Source organism: Amblyraja radiata, chromosome 36, assembly GCF_010909765.2.
Source record: "Amblyraja radiata isolate CabotCenter1 chromosome 36, sAmbRad1.1.pri, whole genome shotgun sequence".
NCBI classification, from domain to species: Eukaryota; Metazoa; Chordata; class Chondrichthyes; order Rajiformes; family Rajidae; genus Amblyraja; species Amblyraja radiata.
This window is the reverse complement of record NC_045991.1, coordinates 9,798,509-9,824,381: the sequence shown is the minus strand read 5'-3', so window position 1 is coordinate 9,824,381 and position 25,873 is coordinate 9,798,509. Positions and strand designations below refer to the sequence as shown.

The following is a 25,873-nucleotide window of genomic DNA, read 5'->3' as shown; positions in this document are numbered from 1 at the left end:
TGGTAGGATGATTCAGTTGCCGGATAACAGCTGGGAAGAAACTGTCCCTGAATCTGGAGGTGTGCGTTTTCACATGTATACTTTTGCGTGGTGGGAGAGGGGAGAAGAGGGAGTGGCCAGGGTGCGACTCGTCCTTGATTATGCTGCTGGCCTTGCTGAGGCAGCGGGAGGCTTTTGATGATTAAAGGGCCAGTCCCACTTGGGCGTCATTTGCGCGTCATTTACGCAAAATCATTTATGCGTCACGAGGCACGACGTGCGCAAGGCGCATGGTGAGACGTGGTGGCGTAGGCAGTGATGTGTGGTAGCGCGGCGCACCAGGACTTTGGGATTCTCAAAATCCTCGCACGGCATGTCTGAGACGCTACATCTTGAAGATATGAGACTCGTCTTAGCAGGAAAATCAGAGCAATTTTTAAAGACATGGTCTCCTTCAATTGATTCATTACAAGTATAGTATGGTGCAACACAACTCTGGAAATAAACTGATTCACGAACTGGGTGATGGGTGTGGTGAGATATAAAGCAGGTATATCCACACATAAAGGTCCATTTTTTCTTCTTTTCTCCTTTCTTTTTTTTCTTTTTTTTTAAATTATTTTATGGGTTTCCTTCTTTATTTTCCTATAGGCTATCACTTGCTCTCCCCTGGTCTGCACATGTGGCAGTCCAGAGGTTTACACATCCGGAAAGTACTGCAGAGGGTGGTGAAACTTGCCCAATGCATCACCGGTTCCTCACTCCCCTCCATTGAGTCTGTCCAGAGCAAGCGATGTCTGTGAAGGGCGCTCAGCATCGTCAAGGACTGCTCTCACCCCAGCCACAGACTGTTTACCCTCCTCCCATCCGGGAGGTGCTACAGGTCTCTCCGTTGCCGGACCAGCAGGTCCAGGAACAGCTTCTTCCCTGCGGCTGTTACATTACTTAACTCTGTACCTCGGTGATTGCCAGTCACCACCCCCCCCCCCCTCCCACCCCCGGACACTCCTCCCCCCAGAAAAATTGCACTACTACGACTGTATGTACGTATATATATTTATTGCTCATTATTCTATGTTGGCTCTTCTGGGTGAGATGCGAACTGCATTTCGATGTCTCTGTACTGTACACTGCACAATGACAATAAAATTTGAATCTGAATCTGAATCTGAGGCTGACATCACTACTTCCTTCACTCTTTATCTTTCTCGTTCTTTCTTTCTCGTTCTATTTCTTTCTTGTTCAATTTAAAATAGAAGTTTTACACGAAATGTATTTTGTCGTATGCCGCGGTTTATACTACTGTAGATTGCTACTAATAAAAATACAAAACAAAAACTAAAAAATCCTCGCACACCACCTTGGTTCTTGGTTTCTTGGTCCTCCAAAATATTCCAAATGGAATTTAAACTGGAGGTGGTGAAGGGAGGGATTAAGCCAGAAAGGGTTATTGGGAAGAAAGTGCTACTTTAAATGTAGTTGCATCTGGTTGGGTAACTATAGTTGGGTGGAGATTATTCCATGCTTTAATTGTGCGTGGGAAGAACGAATTGCTGTACACATCTGTCTTTGTAGCTGGGATCACAAATTGGATCGAATGCCCTCGTCTGCTCCTAATTGGTTTGGGTTTGGTGTAGGTCTTGTAATCTATGTCGAGCTGACCATTTAACATTTTGTAAAAACAGGTCAAACGGTGAGCTTCACGTCTGTCTTGTAGAGGGTTCCACCCCAGAGAACTCAGATGTTTGGTGACACTCGCTTCTCTCTCATCGGTGTTAGTAACAAATCGAGCTGCCTGTCTTTGGACACATTCGATGGATGAAATGTTTTTATTTGTGTATGGGTCCCATGCTGCAACTGCATAGACCAAATGAGGTCTAACAAGGGTGAAGTATAGCTTCTCCTTGACAGAAGTTGAACAATGATGAAAGTTGCGCCTCTGAAAGTTTAGGACACCTGTTGCTTTCACCTGCGTGACGCGCAAATGATGCCCAGGTGGGACAGGCCCTTAAGGGATTTGACCCAGTTTCATATCCCAAATAACTGCCTGTTACTTTAGATTTATCGCACTTGGATTTTCCTGAGGTTTGTGTCACATCAGAAGGGGAGTGGGTTTGTTAAACCCAAGGGTCTCACTGTTATCCAAACGGCTTTAAAATAAAAGCATTCAGCTGGACTTAAGAACAATGTTCGATGTTATTTAAAAAAACTTCACACAATCAAGATATTTGAATACATAAATCTGGAGAAACTCCGCGGGTCAGAAAGCTTCTCTGGAGAAAAGGAATAGGTGACGTTTCGGGTCGAGGCCCTTCTTCGCACTGAGATTCAGGGGAAAGGGAAACGAGAGATATAGATGGTGATAGAGGAAGATATAGAACAAATGAATGCAAGATATACAAAAAAATAACAATGATAAAGGGAACAGGCCGTGGTTAGAAAAAGACTAGATGGTGGAAAAAATGTTCCCGATGTTGGGGGAGTCCAGTGACAGGTGTCACAGTGTGAGACTGTGGTAATCCATTTAGAACTGAGATGAGGAAAACATTTTCACCCAGAGAGTTGTGAATATATGGAATTCTCAGCCACAGAAGGCAGTGGAGGCCAATTCACTGGATATATTCAAGAGAGAGTTAAATATAGCTCTTACGGCTAGGAACGAACTGCAGATGCTGGTTTAAATAGAAGGTAGACACAACATGCTGGCGTAACTCAGTGGTACAGGCAGCATCTCTGGAGAGAAGGAATGCCTTCTATCCAGAGGTGATGCCTGTCCCGCTGAGTTTCTCCAGCATGTTGTGTCTACCTAGCTCTTCGGGTTAATGGAATCAAGGGATATGGGAAGAAAGCAGGAACGGGTTACTGATTTTAGATGACCAGCCATGATCATATTGAATGGCGGTGCTGGCTCGAAGGGCTGAATCGCCTACTCCTGCACCTATTTTATATGTTCTTGGTTCTTGGTTCTTGGTTTCTTGGCTCTCCAAAATATTCCAAATGGAATTTAAACTGGAGGTGGTGAAGGGAGGGCTTAAGCCAGAATGGGTTATTGGGAAGAAATTTCCATGTTAGCTGCGGGCTGGATGCGAATGAGTTACAGACAATGAGACTCAACAAGACGGCTTTGAAGCTGGTAGAAGTACTTGTGTGGGGAAGGGACAGAGAGAGAGGGGATGCAGGGGTTACGGTGCTAGAGGAATCAATATTCATACCGCTGGGTTGTGAACTGGATTTTTTTACTGTAATTTAAAAAATGGTTTGCATTTTACTGCCATCTAGTGTATTCATTCGCCATTGTTGTAAGGGATTGATAATGAAAATTCCTGGTACTATATTTGAAATTTCATAATTGTGTAAAAAATGTATAGAATATTTCATTAATTTTGGTGTAATGCTTTTATTCACGTTTGTCGTGCCATGTCTGGCCCTGGTTTTGTAATTTGTTTAATTTGGTTTCGAGATACAGCGCGGAAACAGGCCATTCGGCCCACTGAGCCCGTACCGACCAGCGTTCCCCGCACATCAACACTATCCTACACACACTATGGACAATTTACATTTATACCAAGCCAATTAACCCACAGAACTGTACGTCTCTGGAGTGTTGGAGGAAACCGAAGATGTCGGAGAAAACCCATGTAGGAATGTACAAACCTCGCACAGACAAGCACCCGTAGTCAGGATTGAACCCGGGTCTCTGGCGCCGTAAGGCAGGTGATCTAACGCCAGTTTAGTTAGTTTAGTTTACTGTCACGTGTACCGAGGTACAGTGAAAATCCTTTGTTGCGTGCTAACCAGTCAGCAGAAAGACAACACATGATTACAATTGATCCATTTACAGTGTACAGATACATGATAAGGGAATGACGTTTAGTGCAAGGTATAGCCAGCAAAGTTCGATCAAGGGTCATCAAAGAGGTAGATCGTAGTTCAGCACTGCTCTCTGGTTGTGGTAGGATGATTCAGTTGCCTGATAAAAGCTGGGAAGAAACTGTCCTTGAATCTGGTGGTGTACGTGTTCACTCTTTTCGCACTATGCCACAATGCCACCCTAAAGATGCTTTAATAGATATTTTATTGTTGCTCCAGCTAAATTATTATTATTATTTTTATTTTATTTTAGAAGTAAAGTACATTACATTAATACAAGCCAAATATAACTTATTACATTTCTTGTACCACTTCATTTTTTAAGCTTTAAAAAGAGAAAAAAGTAAAGAAAGTGTGAAAGAGTCGTGATTGTGTGAAAAAGTGATCAAGAAAAAAGACCCATTACGCGAAGAGTTAGAGAAAAAAGTTAAGAAATAGGCCGTAGAAAAGACAAAAGATAAAATGAAACAAAAGCTCTATTAAGAAGACAGAGCAGAAAGGAATATACTAACTTCGTATTTTTCATCCCCCCTTACCAGATCCTGAAACCATTTCTTTTCAGAGTACTGTTGCACCTTATACTTGTAGTAAGTCGATAAATGCAGACCACGTCTTTTGGAAGTGGTCTGATTTGCCGGCAAGAAGGAATCTCATATCTTCCAGGTGTAATGTTTCGAACATATTTGAAATCCACATATTTATTGTTGGTATAGGGGCGTTTTTCCATAATTTAAGTATAAGTTTTTTCCCGTTATTAACCCGTAATTAAATAGATTCTTTTGAAACACAGTTAGTTCAGGGCTGTCCTCCATTGTTCCAAAAATAATCAATTCTGCCTTTGGTATCAATTTTATTAAAACATTTTTTGTGAAGATTTCAAAAATGTCAGTCCAAAGTTTTTGACTTTTTATACAAAAAACAAAGTATTGCGTACAGTTTTGGTCTCCTAATCTGAGGAAAGACATTCTTGCCCTAGAGGGAGTACAGAGAAGGTTCACCAGACTGATTCCTGGGATGGCAGGACTTTCACATGAAGAACGACTGGATAGACTCGGCTTGTACACGCAGAAATTTAGAAGATTGAGGGGGGATGTGATAGAAACTTACAACATTCTTAAGGGGTTGGACAGGCTCGATGCAGGAAGATTATTCCCGATGTTGGGGAAGTCCAGAACTAGGGGTCACAGTTTAAGGATAAGAGTGAAGTCTTTTAGGACCGAGATGAGAAAATCATTTTTTACACAGAGAGTGGTGAATCTGTGGATTTCTCTGCCACAGAAGGTAGTTGAGGCCAGTTCATTGGTTATATTTAAGAGGGAGTTAGATGTGGCCCTTGTGGCTAAAAGGATCAGGGGGTATGGAGAGAAGGCAGGGATGGGATACTGAGTTGGATGATCAGCCATGATCATATTGAATGGCGGTGCAGGCTCGAAGGGCCGAATGGCCTACTCCTGCACCTATTTTTCTATGTTTTCTATAGTAGCTCCAGCAAAATGATGGGGTGAAATGATTCTCGGAATATTTTGCATGATCCGGTGTTGTGCAATGTGATGGAGAATTGAGTAACGGACGAGGTGTCGCCAGGTGGCAGCCTGTTTGAACTTCCTCATTCGGGAGGAAGTGGATGTACTTGTGGATAAAAGTGCTGGAGTAACTCAACGTTTTGGGTATCATTCTTGGGGGAAACCAGCTGAATTACTCACTGTGCACTTTGCGAAATTGCTCGCAATTTGTTTAATTTGACGACACAGACCGGAATCGAGCCCCTCGGTCCACCAAGTCTACGCCGACCAACAATCTCCGCACACTAACACCATCCTACACGCACTTCGCGTAACTCAATTCAATCTCCCTCATATATACCAATTTCTAAAACACCTCTATCCATCTATCCGCTATAAATATTATGTCGGATCTTATTTGTAAATACATTTTAGTTTAAATCTATATCAAAAGTAAGACCTTGACCACTTCCGATGTTATTCCGCCCTTCTATCTCCACCTACCCCCAAACTCGCCTTTACGCCGCTGTTGAATTCCGCACCAACACCGCTTGTGTCGCGTTGTTACTCGGGGGAAGTTTAGGATCCGGGGGAGCCCGGAGCTCAGGACCCGCCGCCCGCGGCAGCTGCTGAACCCGCGGGAAGGGAGATTGTTTCAATCTTTATATTTTCACTAAAGTAATTTCGGTTCCATTGCCGGACGCGGTTAACGCGTTAAAATGAACGGATCGACAGACAGACAGACAGCTCTGATTTCAGTTGCTGTTTATTTCACTCTTCCCACATTTACATTTTTTTTACACACCCGGAGCGGAACCGGAGCAGATTCTCAGCCACTTGTTTTCATCCCAAGGCGCAAAGAAAGGATAAAGTTTCTCCGTGAATTTATTCCCAGTGAAGGTGTGGAGATGGGACTTGGTGTCCGCGTCGTGAAATGAAACTGTCCCGGACTCGTAACTGAGATAAACTCCCACCTTCCCGGGGATGGGACGGGCGGGGAGACGGGATGGAGAGGAGGTGAATGCAACAAACTCGCCATACCACCACCCGATGCTCCAGACTCCAGTCTCCGGGGTCAGTGTGACCCCTCTCTTCCTCTCCACAGACTCTGCGGCGACTCCCAGCCTCCACCACTGACTCCCCGCCACCTCCACCTCCCAGTAATGTCTCCCCGATGTGAATCCCTCCGATCCCAGCACACACGCCCAGGCTGTAAACCTCTTCCCGGTGTCAGGGAGACTCCTCTGGGTCCGGGTCCATCTCACCCTCTTCCGATCCTCAGACACCTCGAGCTCCGGATGCGCTGTTTCCACATCCAGGGTGACGGAGACTGGGGGGAGAAGCAGAGAATCAGAGAGTCCCCGGGGGTCGGGGGGAGACTCGGGCAGCGCGGCACCGGGACCGGGGGAGAAGCCGCTCGGCCTCAGGCACAGGCGGGCGGACAACTGGAACCTTGCCCGGGGTTTCACCCACAACCACATCCGGTGGACAACAGACATTTTCCCACATTTTATATCCAGGCAAGGAGAGGGGAATTTCGTGAGGTGGGGGAGGGTGGACGGGGAGGACGAGTGCGGAGAGTGAGGAGGATTGCGAGATTGCGGTGGGGATGGAGGAATGAAGCGGGCTATTCAGAAATGGAGGCAGATCGGAGCAAGAGGATATTGAGGTGAGTGGTAGTTTGAGGTTGTTAAAGAGGAGGTAGAGGTGTGGGGTGGAGTCGCCATGATCATAGTGAATGGGAGGGGGAGACATGAGGGGCCAGAGGACGTGCCCCTGTTTCCTTGGGTGGAGGGTGAGAGAGAGGGAGGGGTGGCTTGGACCATGGGAGGAAGCAGAGGTTGAATGATCGGGTGTTGGACAGAATATGTGGAGGCTTGTGCTTGTAGGGTCGCTGAAAGAGAGGGGATTCACGGGTGGATTTGATGGGTGTGTACAACTAAGAACACACTGATCTCATTGTGAACCAATATATGAACTTCACTGAGGGACTTGACAATGTTGCGCATGTAAGGCTGGTCCAGAAAGTGAAGGCAGATGGGATCCAAGGCGAGCTGGTGAAATGGATCCACAATTGGCTTGGTGGTTGGAGGTAGAAGGTAGCGGTAGAAGGATGAGTTTTCTGCTTGGAGGTCTGTGACTGGTGGAGTGCAGCAGAGATCAGAGCTGCAGCAGGGATATCAGATCAAGAGTACAGGTTTATCTTGAGAGCAAGGAATTTTAAAGTGGATCGGAGTAGGAAGTTTTCTTTACACTGAGAGTGGGTGATATCTGCAACATGCTACAGAGGAGGCGGTGGTGAGATCTAATCATTATATTTGAGGCACTTATCTAGGTGAGGTGCAGAAGAATACCAATGTAATCTGGGCAAATCGATTAGTAAAGATGGGAAATATGTGGACATGGACATGATGGGCCAAACGGCCCGACGCTGTAATGTACAACCATGGCTCTCAGCTCCAAGAGCACTGAATGACTGAGTCTCCACATCCACCTGTGCAGGGAATTCCATAGGTTCCCCAGTCTCTGCGTGCAGTAATGTCTCCTTATCTCTGTCCTACATGTTGCAGCCCACATTCTGAGAGGGTGCCCGTTCTCCAGACCCCACAGACAGGGGAAACATCCTCCCTGCATCCAACCCACTGAGTCCTGTAAGAACTTTGTGTTTCACTAAGATCTCCTCCTATACACCCAAACTCTGGAGTACACAGGCCTAGTCTACTCAATCTCACCCCGCACCACAAACTCATTGTCCCAGGAACAAGTATTGTTAATCTTTGTTTCAATTCCTCTGTGTCAAGTCTGTCAATTTATCGGTACACAGGAGCATAGGAACACAAGAAAACAGGAGCAGGATTAGAATCCGCTCCTCAGGCTTGCCCCTCCATTCAATGTGGTTGATCTAAGCTGGCACCAATTCCTCTTCTGTGTGAGTTCCCATAATCTTAAATATTGGATCTATCAAATATTTATTTGTAGCCAAGTTGCACATATCCAATAACTCAGCTTTTTACCACCACCTTGGGTACAACATGCCAGATATTCACTGCCCTCTGAGAGATGCAACTTCTACACACCGCATGAGAGGCTGCTCTGGAAGGTTGGATCTCATGGAATCCGGGGTGAATTAGCCGATGGAATACAACATTTACCGGAAGGTCGCAGACAGAGGATGTTGGTAGAGGGTCGTGTTTCAGACTGGAGACAGAGTCCACTGTTGTTCCTTATTTATATACACGATTGGGTGTGTATGTAGGTTGCACAGTTAGTCAGTTTGCAGATGGAACTAAAATTGGTAACATTGTGGAGAGTGAAGAAGGTTATCTGAGAGTAAATGTGATCCCGGTGAACTGGGCCAATGGGGTCAGGAACGGCAGGTGGTATTTATTCATGTGAAGGTGAGGTGATGCACTTTGCTGAGACAAACCAGGGCAGGACATACACAGTAAACGGGGAACTTTGTAGAACTGAGAGATCTCGGGCTGCAGGTACACAGTGCGATGGAAGATGCAACAGTGACAGGCAGTGTGGTGAAGATTGTGTTTGTCACTCATGCTTTCATAGGTCAGGATATTAAATTTGACACAATATGGTTGTTAGTAAATTAGAGAGGGTGCAAAAGTATTTACGATAATTTCATCAGGTCTGAAGGGCTGGATTATAAGGAGATGTTGGACAGGCAGGAACATTTGTCTTTGGAGCCCGTCCGGGTGTTTTTATAGCTGTGTATAAGATCTATATAAGGTGCACAGATAGGGTGAATAGCCACAGTATTTCACCCAAAGCAGGAGAGTATGAACCTCTAACTCTGTGATGCTTCCCAGCTGATGGGTTTAGTGGTAGATCCAATTTCCCTTCAGTCCAAAAGACCATTAATGTTTGCATCTAGGTATTGCTTAAAGATATCAGAAACAAGAATAATGGTGAAGGTACAAGCCTAACCTCGTTTGAAGTCATCAGATGTTTCTTTGAATACCGTGTTGAACGAAACAGGGCAATGAAACTTTTCAATCGGCAAGGCTTCATCTACAACCGACAGTGGGTTGGCTTCATCACTAACCCTGCAAATAATGAACAGCTGTTTATAAACTGAGCATTAGAATTGTGTTAAGGTGTTCCACAAAACACTTACACTGTTTCCGTCAAGACAATGTCCTACCTTCGCTTGCGACCAGCTTCCTCCTGAAAGAAATAAAACACAAATCTCAATTGACTGAGATGGACCGTCCTCATCCCGACAGCGGGAACTTCACCAAATTTCTACAACCCTCTGATAATTCCCATTTCCCAACTCTTATCACCACTGTCATGCAGAGAGAAAGCGGATATTGTCGCAGAGATGTAGAACGATGGGGGAAAGCACAAGGAATGTTCATGAGAATGACGCCACAACTGAGAGGATGGAACTTAATGAAAAGACTGGGCAGGCCATGGGATTTCATCTGTAGAAGTTTTCAGGAATGATGAGAGGGAATTTAATATTATCGGTGGATTTAAATGTGTGGGGATGAAATAATATCTCAAATTGAAGGGGAGACTAAGAATCAAAGTTGAAATGTAATGCGGTCTTCAATAAATACCTAAAGGAATGCAGTCATGAGAACATGGACCTCACTTGCATTGGAGGGACTGAAGCCAACAGCAGAGATAAATTTAAATTCAAGCGCTGATAATTGCTCGGTTCTAAGCTTCCCCCCAGTCTAGTTTCAGTAAAAGCACTGAATCAATTAATTGTATTCTACCAAAAGCACGTCACAGATCACACACTGTACCTATCCCACCGTGAGTTCGATCCCTGCGTCTATCTGTTCAAGCCCTCTAGGCCTTGCACAGACAGAGGCACTCCAGAAGGGTACCTGGTCCTGAGCGCTCTTCCAGAAGATCGGCCCTGAGCCTCGTGACCAGGGACTTTTATCTGTCCCACAAACTCGAGGGGCCGAACCACATGGGGGTTGTCTCTTAATCACCCAATTACAAATATCGATTAACCCCATACATAACAGGCATTTCCCTAACCACGGGAGAGAGACATGAGGGTCACGCTAAGGAAGGGCAAGGGGCAGAGGCAGGAACGAGGGAGTACTCCAATGTCGGTACACCTTGCAAATAAGTACTCCTGTTTGAGTACGGATGGGGGTGACAGCCTACCTGGGGGTAGCGACAGCGGACGGGCCTCCAGCACAGAGACCGGCCCTGTTGCTCCGAAAGGTAGGTAAAAAAAAGAAGAGGGCAATTGTAATTGGGGACTCTATTGTTAGGGGGTCGGATAGGCGTTTCTGTGGATGCAGTCGGGAGACCAGGATGGTGGTCTGCCTCCCTGGTGCCAAGGTCTCGGACGTGTCTCAACGCATCCAAGATATCCTGAAATCAGAGGGAGAGGAGCCTGAGGTCGTGGTACATATTGGTACAAATGACATAGGTAAAAAAAGTGAAGAGGTCCTGAAGGGAGGATTTAGGGAGTTGGGAGGAGAGTTAAGGAAAAGAACCAAAAAGGTAAAAATCTCAGGATTACTGCCTGTACCACGCGACAGTGAGAGTAGGAATGGAGCGAGGTGGAGGATAAATGCGTGGCTGAAAGACTGGTGCAGAAGGCAGGGATTCAAGTTTCTGGATCATTGGGACTTCTTTTGGGGAAGGTGGGACCTGTACAGAAAGGATGGGTTGCACTTGAACCCGAGGGGGACCAATATCCTGGCGAGGAAGTTTGCAAAGGTCATTGGGGAGACTTTAAACTAGAATGGTTGGGGCGAAGGACTCAAATAGAGAAAGCTAGTAGACAGAATGGGAGGCAGGAAGCAGAAAAGGGAAGCACTCGGACACAAGAGGAGAAAGAAAAAAAAGGAAATAAACAGAGAAGAAGAGAGGGGGGGTTTCTTAAAAATGTGCATATTTTAATGCTAGGAGCATTGTAAGAAAGATGGATGAGCTTAGAGTCTGGATAGACACCTGGAAGTATGATGTTGTGGCGATCAGTGAAACATGGTTGCAGGAGGGCTGTGATTGGAAAATAATATTCCAGGATTTCATTGCTTCAGGTGTGATAAAATTGGAGGGGCAAGAGGTGGAGGTGTTGCATTGCTAGTCAGGGAAGATATTACAGCAGTGCTTTGGCAGGATAGATTGGAGGGCTCATCTAGGGAGGCTATTTGGGTGGAACTGAGAAGTGGGAAAGGTGTAGCAACACTTATAGGGGTGTATTATAGACCGCCAAATGGGGAACGAGAATTGGAAGAGCAAATATGTAAGGAGATAGCAGATATTAGTAGTAAGCACAAGGTAGTGATTGTGGGAGATTTCAACTTTCCACACATAGACTGGGAAACACATTCTGTAAATGGGTTGGATGGTTTGGAGTTTGTAAAATGTGTGCAGGATAGTTTTTTGCAGCAATACATAGAGGTACCTACTAGAGGAGGGGCAGTGCTGGACCTCCTGTTAGGAAATGAGACAGGACAGGTGGCGGAGGTATGCGTTGGGGAGCACTTCGGGTCCAGTGATCACAATACCGTTAGTTTCAATATAATTATGGAGAAGGTCAGAACTGGACCTAGGGTTGAGATTTTTGATTGGAGAAAGGCTAACTTTGATGAGATGCGAGATGATTTAAAAGGAGTGAACTGGGACATTTTGTTTTATGGGAAAGATGTAGAAGAGAAATGGAGGACATTTAAAGGGGAAATTTTAAGAGTACAGAATCTTTATGTTCCTGTTCGGTTGAAAGGAAACAGTAAAAATTGGAAAGAGCCCTGGTTTTCAAGGGAAATTGGACATCTTGTTCGGAAAAAGAGGGAGATCTACAATAATTATAGGCAGCATGAAGTAAATGAGGTGCTTGTGGAGTATAAGGAATGTAAAAAGAATCTTAAGAAAGAAATTAGAAAAGGTAAAAGAAGATATGAGGTTGCTTTGGCAAGTAAGGTGAAAGTAAATCCAAAGGGTTTCTACAGCTATATTAATAGCAAAAGGATAACGAGGGATAAAATTGTCCATTGGAGAGACAGAGTGGGCAGCTATCTGCAGAGCCAAAAGAGATGGGGCAGATATTGAACAATTTATTTTCCTCGGTATTCACCAAGGAGAAGGATATTGAATTATGTGAGGTAAGGGAAACGAGTAGAGTGGCTATGGATACTATGAGTTTCAAAGTAAAAGAAGTGCTGACACTTTTGAAAAATATAAAAGTCAATAAGTCTCCAGGTCCTGACAGGATATTCCCTAGGACATTGAGGGAAGTTAGTGTAGAAATAGCCGGGGCTATGACAGAAATATTTCAAATGTCATTAGAAACGGGAATAGTCCCCGAGGATTGGTGTACTGCGCATGTTGTTCCATTGTTTAAAAAGGGTTCTAAGAGTAAACCTAGCAATTATAGACCTGTTAGTTTGACTTCAGTGTTTAAAAGGGAACTGCAGATGCTGGAATATCGAGGGTACACAAAATGCTGGGGAAACTCAGCGGGTGCAGCAGCATCTATGGTCTGAAGAAGGGTTTCGGCCCGAAACGTCGCCTATTTCCTTCGCTCCATAGATGCTGCTGCACCCGCTGAGTTTCCCCAGCATTTTGTGTACAGTTTGACTTCAGTGGTGGGCAAATTAATGGAAAAGATACTTAGAGATAATATATATAAGCATCTGGATAAACAGGGTCTGATTAGGAACAGGCAATATGGATTTGTGCCTGGAAGGTCACGTTTGACTAATCTTCTTGAATTTTTTGAAGAGGTTACTAGGGAAATTGACGAGGGTAAAGCAGTGGATGTTGTCTATATGGACTTTTGTAAGGCCTTTGACAAGGTTCCTCATGGAAGGTTGGTTAAGAAGGTTAAACTGTTGGGTATATATGCAGGAATAGCAAGTTGGATTCAACAGTGGCTGAATGGGAGAAGCCAGAGGGTAATGGTGGATGGCTGTTTGTCGGGTTGGAGGCAGGTGACTAGTGGGGTGCCTCAGGTATCTGTGTTGGGTCCTTTGGTGTTTGTCATGTACATCAATGATCTGGATGAAGGGATGGTAAATTGGATTAGTAAGTATGCAGATGATACCAAGATAGGAGGTGTTGTGGATAATGAAGAGGATTTCCAAAGTCTACAGAGTGATTTAGGCCATTTGGAAAAATGGGCTGAAAGATGGCAGATGGAGTTTAATGCTGATAAATGTGAGGTGTTACACCTTGGCAGGACAAATCAAAATAGGACGTACATGGTAAATGGTAGGGAATTGAAGAATACAGTTGAACAGAGGGATCTGGGAATAACCGTGCATAGTTCCTTGAAGGTGGAATCTCATATAGATAGGGTGGTAAAGAAAGCTTTTGGTGTGCTAGACTTTATAAATCAGAGCATTGAGTATAGAACCTGGGATGTAATGTTAAAATTGTACAAGGCATTGGTGAGACCAAATCTGGAGTATGGTGTACAATTTTGGTCGCCCAATTATAGGAAGGATGTCAACAAAATAGAGAGAGTACAGAGGAGATTTACTAGAATGTTGCCTGGGTTTCAACAACTAAGTTACAGAGAAAGGTTGAATAAGTTAGGTCTTTATTCTCTGGAGCGCAGAAGGTTAAGGGGGGAGTTGATAGAGGTCTTTAAAATGATGAGAGGGATAGACAGAGTTGATGTGATCAAGCTTTTCCCTTTGAGAATAGGGAAGATTCAAACAAGAGGACATGACTTCAGAATTAAGGGACAGAAGTTTAGGGGTAACATGAGGGGGAACTTCTTTACTCAGAGAGTGGTAGCGGTGTGGAATGAGCTTCCAGTGGAAGTGGTGGCGGCAGGTTCGTTGGTATAATTTAAAAATAAATTTGATAGGCATATGGATGAGAAGGGAATGGAGGGTTATGGTATGAGTGCAGGCAGGTGCGACTAAGGGAAAAAAGTTGTTCGGCACGGACTTGTAGGGCCGAGATGGCCTGTTTCCGTGCTGTAATTGTTATATGTTATATGGTTAACCCAATGATACAACAATTCAATACATTGTATTCACAACCGACTTCAAGATGAAGTCAACTTGGAAACATTTACCCCGATGAACAGAACTCTCAGACAAGGCTCAACACCTCATCCAATCAACTCTTAGCAGAGTCAGACTCTGCAACATTATTTACAAGCTATTTACAAGGTATACGTCTGGTTTGCAGCCATCCAATCCATTCTATGCATTTTGTACCAGATTGACAGGATTTGCAAGGCTTCCCATTCTTTGCTTGCAAATTGTATCTAAGTTCCAGACTTCCTGGCATCTCTCGCAGCCAGTCCCAGAGAGCAATTCCAATTTGACCAAATCTCCCAGCAAACCCTGAAACTTAACCCCATTTTGACGTCCTGGCTGGTCCAATTTGGCCAGGATTAACAGTGGGTTAAACACATTAGGGCTCATGGAATTTGGGATATAGTTACCGGGTGTGAAGAATAGATAGGAGGGATGATGAGTGGAGCAGAAATCTTGACTGGATAGGATGGGCCAAATGGCCTGTCTATGATGTAGAATGGGATGTCATTCTATGGTGAAACAAGGTGGACAAAACAAACAGAGCAAATTCCCTCAAGGTGACCACCCACTGCTGATGGGAACTGGATATAGATGATGTGTGCGCCACATTTTAGATTTCAATGTTAATCCCCACAATGTGGTCATGGCTGATCTAGCCCAGGACTGAACTCCTCCTCTTTGCCCCATTCCCTTCAATTACAATCCCCCGAATTTTCAAAAATGTATCTGCCTCTGGTTTAAATACGTCTTACATAGAAACATAGAAATTAGGTGCAGGAGTAGGCCATTCGGCCCTTCGAGCCTGCACCGCCATTCAATATGATCATGGCTGATCATCCAACTCAGTATCCCGTACCTGCCTTCTCTCCATACCCTCTGATCCCTTTAGCCACAAGGGCCACATCTAACTCCCTCTTAAATATAGCCAATGAACTGGCCTCAACTACCCTCTGTGGCAGAGAGTTCCACAGAAAAAGTTTTTCTCATCTCGGTTTTAAAGGATTTCCCCCTTATCCTTAAGCTGTGACCCCTCTCAGAGTCTCTTGGTTGGAGAATCCCAGAGATTTACTGCCCTCTGTCCATTCATGGTCCTTGGGATCAGATATAGGATCACCCGTCGTTGTTCCAAACGCTACAGAATACAAACACCTCTCTACATTCCAGCCAGGCATTCCTGAGATCCCATAGATTATACGGGAGGCCAATTAGTTTAGGAACAACAACAGCTGGAATAGAGTGAACATTTACCCAGTTCTCAATTACTGGTAAATGCAGCATTTATTTCTGAAATGTCACCCACCATTTTGTGACTGCACTTTCACTTCACCAAACTGTAGTGTAACCCCTCACCTTCAGAAACACCACACTGTCTTTTTGATCCATCTGTTGCTGCAACTTTAAGAGTTCCTCCTGAATGGATTCTAAATTCTCTTGAATGTTTCCAAGATTTGTCTCCATTGTATTTAGAATCTTCCTCTCTTCCTCCCGGATATCTGCCAGTGTGCGCTGCTCTTTCTCAGTGAGAATCTGGTGCAGTTCAGCATACTGGGATGTGATCTTGGACTGAAGGTTGTGTGACTGTTCCTATGAAATAAAAGGTGAAGATTAATATATAATGTCACTGGTTGTGTTTCCTCACGACTTTAACGGTGACATTTGGCCTGTGCATGTATTATTAGCTTTGGCAATTCAATAGTTTGTCTAATGTAGACAAAAATGCTCGAGGAAGTCAGCGGGTGATGCTTGAGACCCTTCTTCAGACTTCACGAAATGTCGTGAGGGTAATGTTATAACCCATCATTCCTCTACCCCCAATTCAATTCCCTGCTGCCTGTTCCTTTTCACCTGCCCATTAATTCCCATTTATCCGTCCACCACCCACTTTCCCAGGGATTATAACAGTCACCGATTGACCATTGAACCAGCGTGTATTGGGGACGTGGAAGGAATCCGACGCGGTCACAGGGAGAAGGCATGAACCACACGGGCAGCACCCGAGGTCAGGATCGAACCTGCTCACCAGAACTAGGAGACAGCAGCACTACTTGTGTCACTGCGCTGCCCTATTATTACACGCATCACAGGGATCAAATCTACACAAGATCAGGAAATCGGAACTTAAAAGCCTCACCAGAACTCCAGAAATCTTCTGTTTCTGTTTCTGCTCCATTTGCTGGATCCCTGATTTCTTTTTTGTAAGAGACTGGATGGAAGATTTCGTCTGATCCTGGGATTGTGATTGAAAATCAGAGAATAAAAGTGTTAGATTATAAAGATGGAATTAAACAATGATGCGATCAAAATCGGTTTGCTTTTACCTTGTAGGTTTCAACAGCTTCTTTAACCGGCATGAAGTTGTGAGACTTGTGTTCCCGCCCAGCTGCACAAATCACACAGATCAGCTTCTTGTCCGTTTCACAAAACAGCTTCAGTTCTTCCTGATGTTCCTCGCACTGAAGTTTACTTTCCTTCTCTGTCCGATTCAGGCTCAGTGTTCGAGCTTTCTCAGACAGTCTCGCCAAGGCCCGACTCACCCTGAGGGTGCGGTCTGTAAACTCCTCCCTACATTCCGGGCAGGAGTTTCTCCCCTCCCTGTCCCAACTCTGTGTGATACAGGAGCGGCAGAAGTTGTGCCCACACTCCAGTGATACCGGATCGGTGAAGAAATCCAGGCAGATGGGACAAACTGCCTCCTCGGTCCAACTCTCGACCGGGTCTTTCGCAGCCATTTTAACCTCCACTTCCTGGTTCAAAACGCATTCCCATTCGCTGAAACTGCTGACGCCCTGCAGTAATTAATTGGAGCGCTGGAGGCTGAAGTTCATGGGATCAAGAGGTGAATGGATAGGGTGAATGCACAGTCTTTTACCCGGAGTAGTGGAGTCGAGAACTAGAGGACACAGGTTTGTGGTGAGAGGTGCAAGATTTAATCGGAACCTGGGGAACAATATTTCCACACAGAAGGTCGTGGGGAAATGGAACAAGCTGCCAGAGGAGGTAAGTCAGGCTGGACAACAACGTGTGGACGGGCTTTAGGACCCGGGGGAGCCCGGAGCTGTGGAACAATCAATGAAAGGGGCGGGGCAAGGCTGAGGGGAGGCGGAGCTCAGCCCCGTCAATCACAGCCCTGACCAGAAAGCCGATGTCATTTGTAATCAGCTTCGGGTAAATTTCATTCCCTTAAACTAAAGTTGTTCCAGTTAAATGGGTGATTGGAACATGAGTCTGACCATAAAATGCCAACAAAAATACAGAAAGCGTTGTCGGCATTCAGCAGGTCGGGCAGTGTACAGTATCTGGAGAGGGAAGGGTTAATATTTCTGAGGTAATATGGAGCAGCAGATTGAACCGCTGCCTCACGGGGCCAGAGACCCGGGTTCGATCCTGACCATGTTCACGGTTCGCAGCGTACACATTCTCCCTGTGACCGCGTGGGTTTCCTCCGGGTGCTCCGGTTTTCTCCCACATTCAAAAGACATGCGGGTTTGTAGGGTAATTGGCCCTCTGTAAATTGCCCCAAGTATGTTGGGAGTGAACGGGAAGGTGGGATAACAGAGACCAAGTGATTGGTGACTAATTGGTGATCGATGGTCGATGTGGACTAGGTGGGCCGAAGGGCCTACTTCCATGCTGTATCTCTAAAGTAAAGTAAGCTCCACTGGTCAGAAAATCAACCTTGCACTGCCGCTCAACAGAGAAAACTAGACGTCATCAATACTGCACAGGAACAGGCCCTTCAACACACAATGTCTAGCTTATGGAAGGATCATTCAGAAGCCTGATAACAGAGGGAAGGAGGCTGTTCCTGAGACTGGTAAGATTCTGTACATTCTGCCCGACAAGAACAGTGAGAAGAAGGAATGGCCGGGGTAGAACAAGTATTTGATTATGTTGGCTGCTTTTCCATGATGAGGGATGATCTTAGAAGAGATGTAAAAAAATCATGAGAGGAACAGATCGGGTAGTCGCACAGAGCCCCTTGCCCAGAGGAGGGGCATCAAGTACCAGAGGACATAGGGTTAAGGTGAAGGTGGAAAGGTTTCGAGAAAAGGGGAGATGCAGCGAGACCTGGGTGTCATGGTACACCAGTCATTGAAAGTGGGCATGCAGGTGCAGCAGGCAGTGAATAAAAGCGAATGGTATGTTAGCTTTCATAGCAAAAGGATTTGAGTATAGGAGCAGGGAGGTTCTACTGCAGTTGTACAGGGTCTTGGTGAGACCACACCTGGAGTATTGCGTACAGTTTTGGTCTCCAAATCTGAGGAAGGACATTATTGCCATAGAGGGAGTGCAGAGAAGGTTCACCAGACTGATTCCTGGGATGTCAGGACTGTCTTATGAAGAAAGACTGGATAGACTTGGTTTATACTCTCTAGAATTTAGGAGATTGAGAGGGGATCTTATAGAAACTTACAAAATTCTTAAGGGGTTGGACAGGCTAGATGCAGGAAGATTGCTCCCGATGTTGGGGAAGTCCAGGACAAGGGGTCACAGCTTAAGGACAAGGGGGGAATCCTTTAAAACCGAGATGAGAAGAACTTTTTTCACACAGAGAGTGGTGAATCTCTGGAACTCCCTGCCACAGAGGGTAGTCGAGGCCAGTTCATTGGCTATATTTAAGAAGGAGTTAGATGTGGCCCTTGTGGCTAAGGGGATCAGAGGGTATGGAGAGAAGGCAGGTACGGGATACTGAGTTGGATGATCAGCCATGATCATATTGAATGGCGGTGCAGGCTCGAAGGGCCGAATGGCCTACTCCTGCACCTAATTTCTATGTTTCTATGTTTCTATGTTTAATAGAAACCTGAGGGGTAACTTTGTTCACACAATGGGTGGTAGGTGTATGGAATGAGCTGCTGGAGGAGGTATATGAGGCGGGCACTATCGTAACGTTTCAGAAGCATTTAGACAGGTACATTGATAGGACAGGTTAGAGGTATGGGGGCCAAACGCAGGCAGTACAGGTCGGTTCAAGAATCTAGTGGTTGTGGGTAAGGAGCTGAGATGGGAGCTCTAATGAACCTGTCGGTTTTGTTGAGGGCCACATAGAACCAGAACAGTTCCTTCAGCCCACATCAGACTGCAATGCCTCCTCCGTATGTGCCTCGACCACCACTCCAGCGGCGCGTTCCAGGCACCCACCACCCTGTGTGATAAAACATGCCCCGCACATCTCCTTGAAAGATTCCCGTACTGTGCTAAAATCTATGGCGTCCCGTCATTGACTTTTCCACGCTGGGAAAATAGCCCTGAATCATTTCAAGCCGAGAGCAACCGGGCGGGGGCAGCCGAGAACAAAGGGGGAGCCGGCGCGGGTGGCGCCTGCTGCCTGGTGCGGCGGGGCCTGGTTCGCCGCTGCGGGGAAATATAGACTGTTCCATGAACTTCTCGCAACCTAGTCGGCGCCCACTTTACCGCCCAGGTCAGATCTGTATTTTACCGGATTGCTGGCAAAAACAAGGCATTTCACTGATCCGAGGTACATTGAACAATAGAGTATGATTGTTTGAGAAAGAACTGCAGATGCTGGAAAAATCGAAGGTAGACAAAAATGCTGGAGAAACTCAGCGGGTGAGGCAGCATCTCTGGAGAGAAGGAATGGTTGACGTTTAGTGTCGAGACCCCTTCTTCATTACAGTGCCTGGTATTGAAGTGATGTTATTGTGTCTGGTATTGAAGTGATGTTATCACCATTCTTCAGACTGGTATGGGGGTGGGGGAGGGGGGGGGGGGGAAGAAGAAAGAAAGAGGCGGAGACAGTGGGATGTGAGAGAGCTTGGAAGGGGAGAGGCCAGCAAGGACTACCTGAAATTGGAGAAGTCAATGTTCATACCGCTGGGGTGCAAACTACGCAAGTGAAATATGAGGTGCTGCTCGTCCAATTTGCGGTGGGACTCACTCTGGCCATGGAGGAGGCGAGGTCTGTATTTTACCGGATTGCATGCAAAAGACAATAATCCCACAGTCACGAGGTACACGTGACAATAGAGTATAATTGAATCATTGAATTCAAGTTTACACATGAGATTATTAAATAAAAATCGAGCGTATAAGAAGGAACTGCAGATAGACACAAAAAGCTGGAGTAACTCAGCGGGACAAGCATCATCTCTGGAGAGATGGAATGGGTGACGTTTCGGGACGAGGCCCCTTCTTCATTGCAGTGTCTGGTATTGAAGTGATGTTATTGTGCAGAGTCTGAGACCAAGCGTAGGCTTCCGATCGTTTCGCCGACCACCTCGGCTCGGTCCGCATTAACCAACCTGACCTCCCGGTGGCTCAGCACTTCAACTTCACCTCCTATTCCGTATCCAACCTCTCTGTCCTGTGTCTCCTCCATGGCCAGAGCGAGCACCAGCGGAAATTGGAGCAGTGCCTCATATTCCGCTTGGGCAGTCTGCATCCTGGGGGCATGAACATTGAATGCTCCCAATTCTGTTAGCCCTTGCTGTCTCCTCCCCTTCCCATTTCTCCCTCAGCCTTCAGGCTCCTCCTCCTCCCTTTTCCTTTCTTCTCCCCGCACCCCACCCACCATCAGAGTAAAGAAGGGTTTCGGCCCGAAACGTTGGCTATTTCCTTCGCTCATTAGAGATGCTGCTGCATCCGCTGAGTTTCTCCAGCTTTTTTGTGTACAGACAAATTACAACCTTTGCACGCGTTTTAACGTTTTCCCACGAGTACTCTCTGGAACGATAGGTGATGAATGTTCAGAAGTCGAAGTCACCGCATGAATAAATAACACTATTAAATGTACAGATACTGACCATGTGTGAATGAATAGCTTGCACGGTTGTTTGTTTTTTTGTCTGTCTCTGGGTCTATAACTCAGCGGAACAGGTCAGGCATGGAAATAGCCAATGGAGAGGTTGAGAAGGAGTTTCTTCCCAGAGGCCATTCGGACTGTAAACTCCTATCTTACCAGGGACTAACTTTACTGAACGTTTTTCCTTCCAATATTTAATATGTGAAATAATATGTGTGTGTTTATGATTGTGTTTATAGTTTGTTTGGTTGTTTGTCTTTTTGCACAAAGTCCGCGAGCATTTGCCACTTTTCATTTCACTGCACATCTCTGGGTCTGTGTATGTGACGAATAAACTTGACTTGACTTGAGATCCCTGGAGAGAAGGGATGGCGCGGGCCAATCACGCGGTCAGCGGGGGGGGGGGGGGGGGGGGCTATCCTGGTCTGGGCCGACCAATCACGCGTCAGTGGGCGGGACATGGTGATCTGGACCGACCAATCACGCGACAGTGGGCGGGCCATCATGATCTCAGCCGGCCAATCACGCATCCGGGGGCGGATCATAGTGATCTAGACCGACCAATCACGCTTAAGGGGGCGGGCCATCCAGATCTGGGCCGACCAATCACGCGTCAGTGGGCGGGCCATCGTGATCACGGGCGGCCAATCACACGTTAGTGGGCGGGCCATCGTGATCACGGGCGGCCAATCACGCGTCAGTGGGCGGCCCGGTGACGTCAGAGAGAACAAATGATTTTGTGAATGGAGCTTTAACTGGAGCGCGCTCATGAGTGACGGCAGGTTAACGAGGCAGTGTTTACGAGGCCTGTCCCACCTGTATGCGACTGACTCCATGCGGCAGCAAAGATCCCATCTCGGAGCTATAGGATCTTTGGTGAATGTTATTTGTTTAAGAAGGAACTGCAGATGCTGGAAAATCGAAGGTAGACAAAAATGCTGGAGAAACGCAGCGGGTGCAGCAGCATCTAGGCAGCGAAGGAAATGGGCAAGGTTTCAGGCCGAAACACTTCTTCAGACTGGTGGGGGGCGGGGAGAATAGCGGATAAAGGAGGAGGAGACAGTCAGAGGGCTGAAGGAGAGGTAGGAAGGGGAGGAGACAGCAAGGGCTAACAAAATTGGGAGAATTCAATGTGCGTGCCCCCATCAAGCAATGTTACAAATTTTTGAGATTTTTAAAATCAAGTCTGCAATTTATCCCAACAGATAAAGCAAAAAAAGAAGTTTAATTTGTCACCTAATTCACTTTCATATCTTCAGTATTAAAAAAAGTCATAGAAACATAGACATAGAAAATAGGTGCAGGAGTAGGCCATTCAGCCCTTCGAGCCTGCACCGCCAGTCGATATGATCATGGCTGATCATCCAACTCAGTATCCCATCCCTGCCTTCTCTCCATACCCCCCTGATCCCTTTAGCCACAAGGGCCATATCTTAAATATAGCCAATGAACTGGCCTCAACTACCTTCTGTGGCAGAGAATTCTACAGATTCACCAGTCTCTGCGTAAAAAATGATTTTCTCATCTCGGTCCTAAAAGACTTCCCTCTTATCCTTAAACTGTGACCACTATTTCTGGACTTCCCCAACATCGGGAATAATCTTCCTGCATCTAGCCTGTCCAACCCCTTAAGAATTTTGTAAGTTTCTATAAGAATATGTGGCCATTTTCATACTCGGAAATTAGCATCTTGTTCCCTATTGCTTTTCCATTGACTTAACACAAAAGCTGTGATCGAGGACAGTCAAATGGCCATAACTTTCTTAAAAATTAAGAGAACTAAAATAAATGTTCAGTTATTATAGATTGAAGCATTCTGAAACAAATATGAAACAATCTTACTTAGATGACTTGAAATTAAAGCATATAATTAGTTAGTTACCTAATTCTAGCTAATTACAAAATTCAATTACCAGATCTAAACATCTATCAATTTCTTACGAATAGATTAACATATTTAGTTACGGAGGGTGCGGTCTTTGCGGAAGGCAGACATGTGGGGAGATGGGAAGATGGGGCCAGTGGTGAGGTCACGTTGGAGGTGGTGAAACTGACAGAGTTGTAGACTGTCACGCTGGTGAGTTCCCTGCCAGCCCTCTGCTGTTTTTCAGTCCTCCGAGCGCTGCGGTCCTCGCTCTGGTCCACGACGCCGGCAGCCTAGCTTGGGCCCGGTGCCCGATGGGGAGGCTTGTGCTCCATGACCGGTAGCTGCTGCCTCTACCCCCTCCCCCTCCCTCTCTACCCCCTCCATGTGGCAGAGAAAGCGAGTGAGGTGGGGGGAAGAGGGGGGGGGGGGGTGGTGGAGGAACTGGGGAGAGAGGGGGTGGAGAGGGGGTGTGGGGTGTGGATGCCTTGTGCCTATCAAACCCTCAACTCCCCCCAGTTAGGCAATTCAGGGACTATTTGGTGAATCTGGTAGGACCAAGGCAATGGGTGATTTTGTATTTCCAAGGCTGTAATTGACCATCTAAACCTGGTTTTAACTGGTATCTTTAATATCTAGGCTAGCCTAGATGGGTCCAAGGGTCCATTTAGGGTGTCTGGTAGACCCAAGGCAGCAGATAATTGTTCATTTATAGGTCATAGGTCAGCAGATAGGGTCATTTTATACCCCTCCCCCTTGGTGTGATAGATCATTTAAACTTGGTTTTAGCCTCAGGGTTTCGGCCCGAAACGTTGCCTATTTCCTTCCCTCCATAGATGCTGCTGCACCCGCTGCGTTTCTCCAGCATTTTTGTGTCCCTTCGATTTTCCAGCATCTGCAGTTCCATCTTAAACACTTCTTAACCACTTACAATATTGTAGGTTTGTAGATTAATACAAGATACACTTAATACCCTGATGTTGAATTTGGATAATTCGCATCACCAGTAACATTCACAAGAACTGAATAGAAAGATTTATATGAATTCTGTGCTTGGTGCTTCTAATACTACAATTGAAATAAACCCAAATCATTTCGCACTGTATAGCATCTTTTTAAACTCCTTTTGTGTGTTCCTGTCTACAAATTGACTCCTGCATTTCAGTTGCCATTCGTGGCTGCTCTTCAAAGAGACTTATGCCCCTGTCCCACTTAGGAAACCTGAACGGAAACCTCTGGAGACTTTGCCCAAGGTTTCCGTGCGGTTCCCGGAGGTTTTTGTCAGTCTCCCTACCTGCAACCTCCGGCAACCACCTGCAACCTCCGGTATTGATATCCCTACATGACAATAAGGTTTCGATGATCGAGCCTATATCCTTCTGCAGACTTTGACAGACTACCTTGCTATCCCCAACATTACCCATTCTCCACAAACTTAGTAGTCACACCTCCTACATTCACATCAAAGCCATGAAAACATAAAATGAACAGCAATGGTTGTTAATACCTGGAATATTTTGCCATAGGAGGTGGTGAAATCAGATGTAACCACTATATTTAAGAGGCATTGCGATTTGGCAAACGAAGTGTAGAATAAGGTACACAAAAATGTTGGAGAAACTCAGCGGGTGCAGCAGTATCTATGGAGCGAAGGAAATAGGCAACGTTTCGGGCCGAAAACCCTTCTTCAGACTAATATGGTTCTAATGTGGGCAAATGGGATTTGTGTGGCTGGGGAAAAGGGTGGACATGGAGGTGATGGGCCCAATGGCCTGATTCTGTAATGTACAACCATAGCTCTCTGGCTCCAAGAGCACTGAATGACTGATTATGCACAGCCACCGGGTGTGCAGTGAATTCTAAAGGTTGCCTAGTCTCAGCATGCAATAATGTCTTCTTGTCTCTGTCCTAAATGGTGCAGCTCACATTCAGAGGGTTTCCGCTGGCTCCAGACCCCCTCAGACAGGAGAAACATCCTCCCTGCATCCAGCCCACTGAGCCGTGTAAGGACTTTGTGTTTCACTGAATTCTCCTCTAATACACCTGAACCCTCGAGTACACAGGCCTAGTCTACGCAATTTCACCCAGCACAGCAAACCCATTCTCCCAGGAACAAGGATCTGTTCAAATGCAAACAATCTTTGCTTTGTCTTTGTGATACTTACCCCCAGAGTCCATTAATACCATTAATCTTCACATATAAGTATTGCATAAAGATGTCTTAAAAAAGATCAATGGAAAAGGTATCAGTTTTACCTCGTTTGATGATATCAGATGTTTCGCTCAATGCTATGTTGTAGAAAAGGGTGCGATCATACTTTTCAATGGGCAACACGCTATCTACCACCAACATTGGTTTGGTTTCATCAATAACCCTGCAAATATTTAACAGCTGGTTAGAAACTGAGCATTAGCTGTTTTTTTTGAGCGGTACTGTAAAAACAAACATTGTTTCAGTCAAACGCATGTCCTACCTGCTCTTGCGACCAGCTTCCTCCTGAAATAAATAAAAACACAAATCTCAATAGACTGAGATGGATCGTCATGATTGCTACAAAATACCCTCTGAGAATTCCCAACGCTTTGTCGCTGTCACACAGACAGTAAGTGGATATTGTCGTAGAGACATCGAACACGGGGGAGAGAGTATTAGGAATGTCGATGAAAATAACTGCGAGTATGCAACTTACGAGTAAGACCGGGCAGGCCGTGGGATTTTATCTGGAGAAGGGAGGACAAAATGGAGATACAAGGGAAAGAGAGTAAAAGAAAAGAGAAGACACCAGAATTAACGGGGCAGAACGCCCAGGAAGGGATAGGGGAGTAAAGCCAAGTGAAATGGGCATCAATGTGAATGGTGCGGGGAGTAATGGATTAAAAGTTTTATCTATGACAAGGACTC

General features: G+C 45.7%; 1 long non-coding RNA gene across 1 annotated transcript; it reads right to left on the bottom strand.

Moving 5' to 3' along the window:
- Positions 1-6,650: 6,650 nt before the first annotated feature.
- On the bottom strand, positions 6,651-25,828 carry LOC116966292. The gene is made up of 4 exons (XR_004409976.1): positions 25,662-25,828; positions 25,446-25,468; positions 25,228-25,346; positions 6,651-6,681 (listed from the first exon to the last, which is right to left on the bottom strand). It is a non-coding gene; the product is annotated as an uncharacterized LOC116966292 (long non-coding RNA).
- Positions 25,829-25,873: the final 45 nt, after the last annotated feature.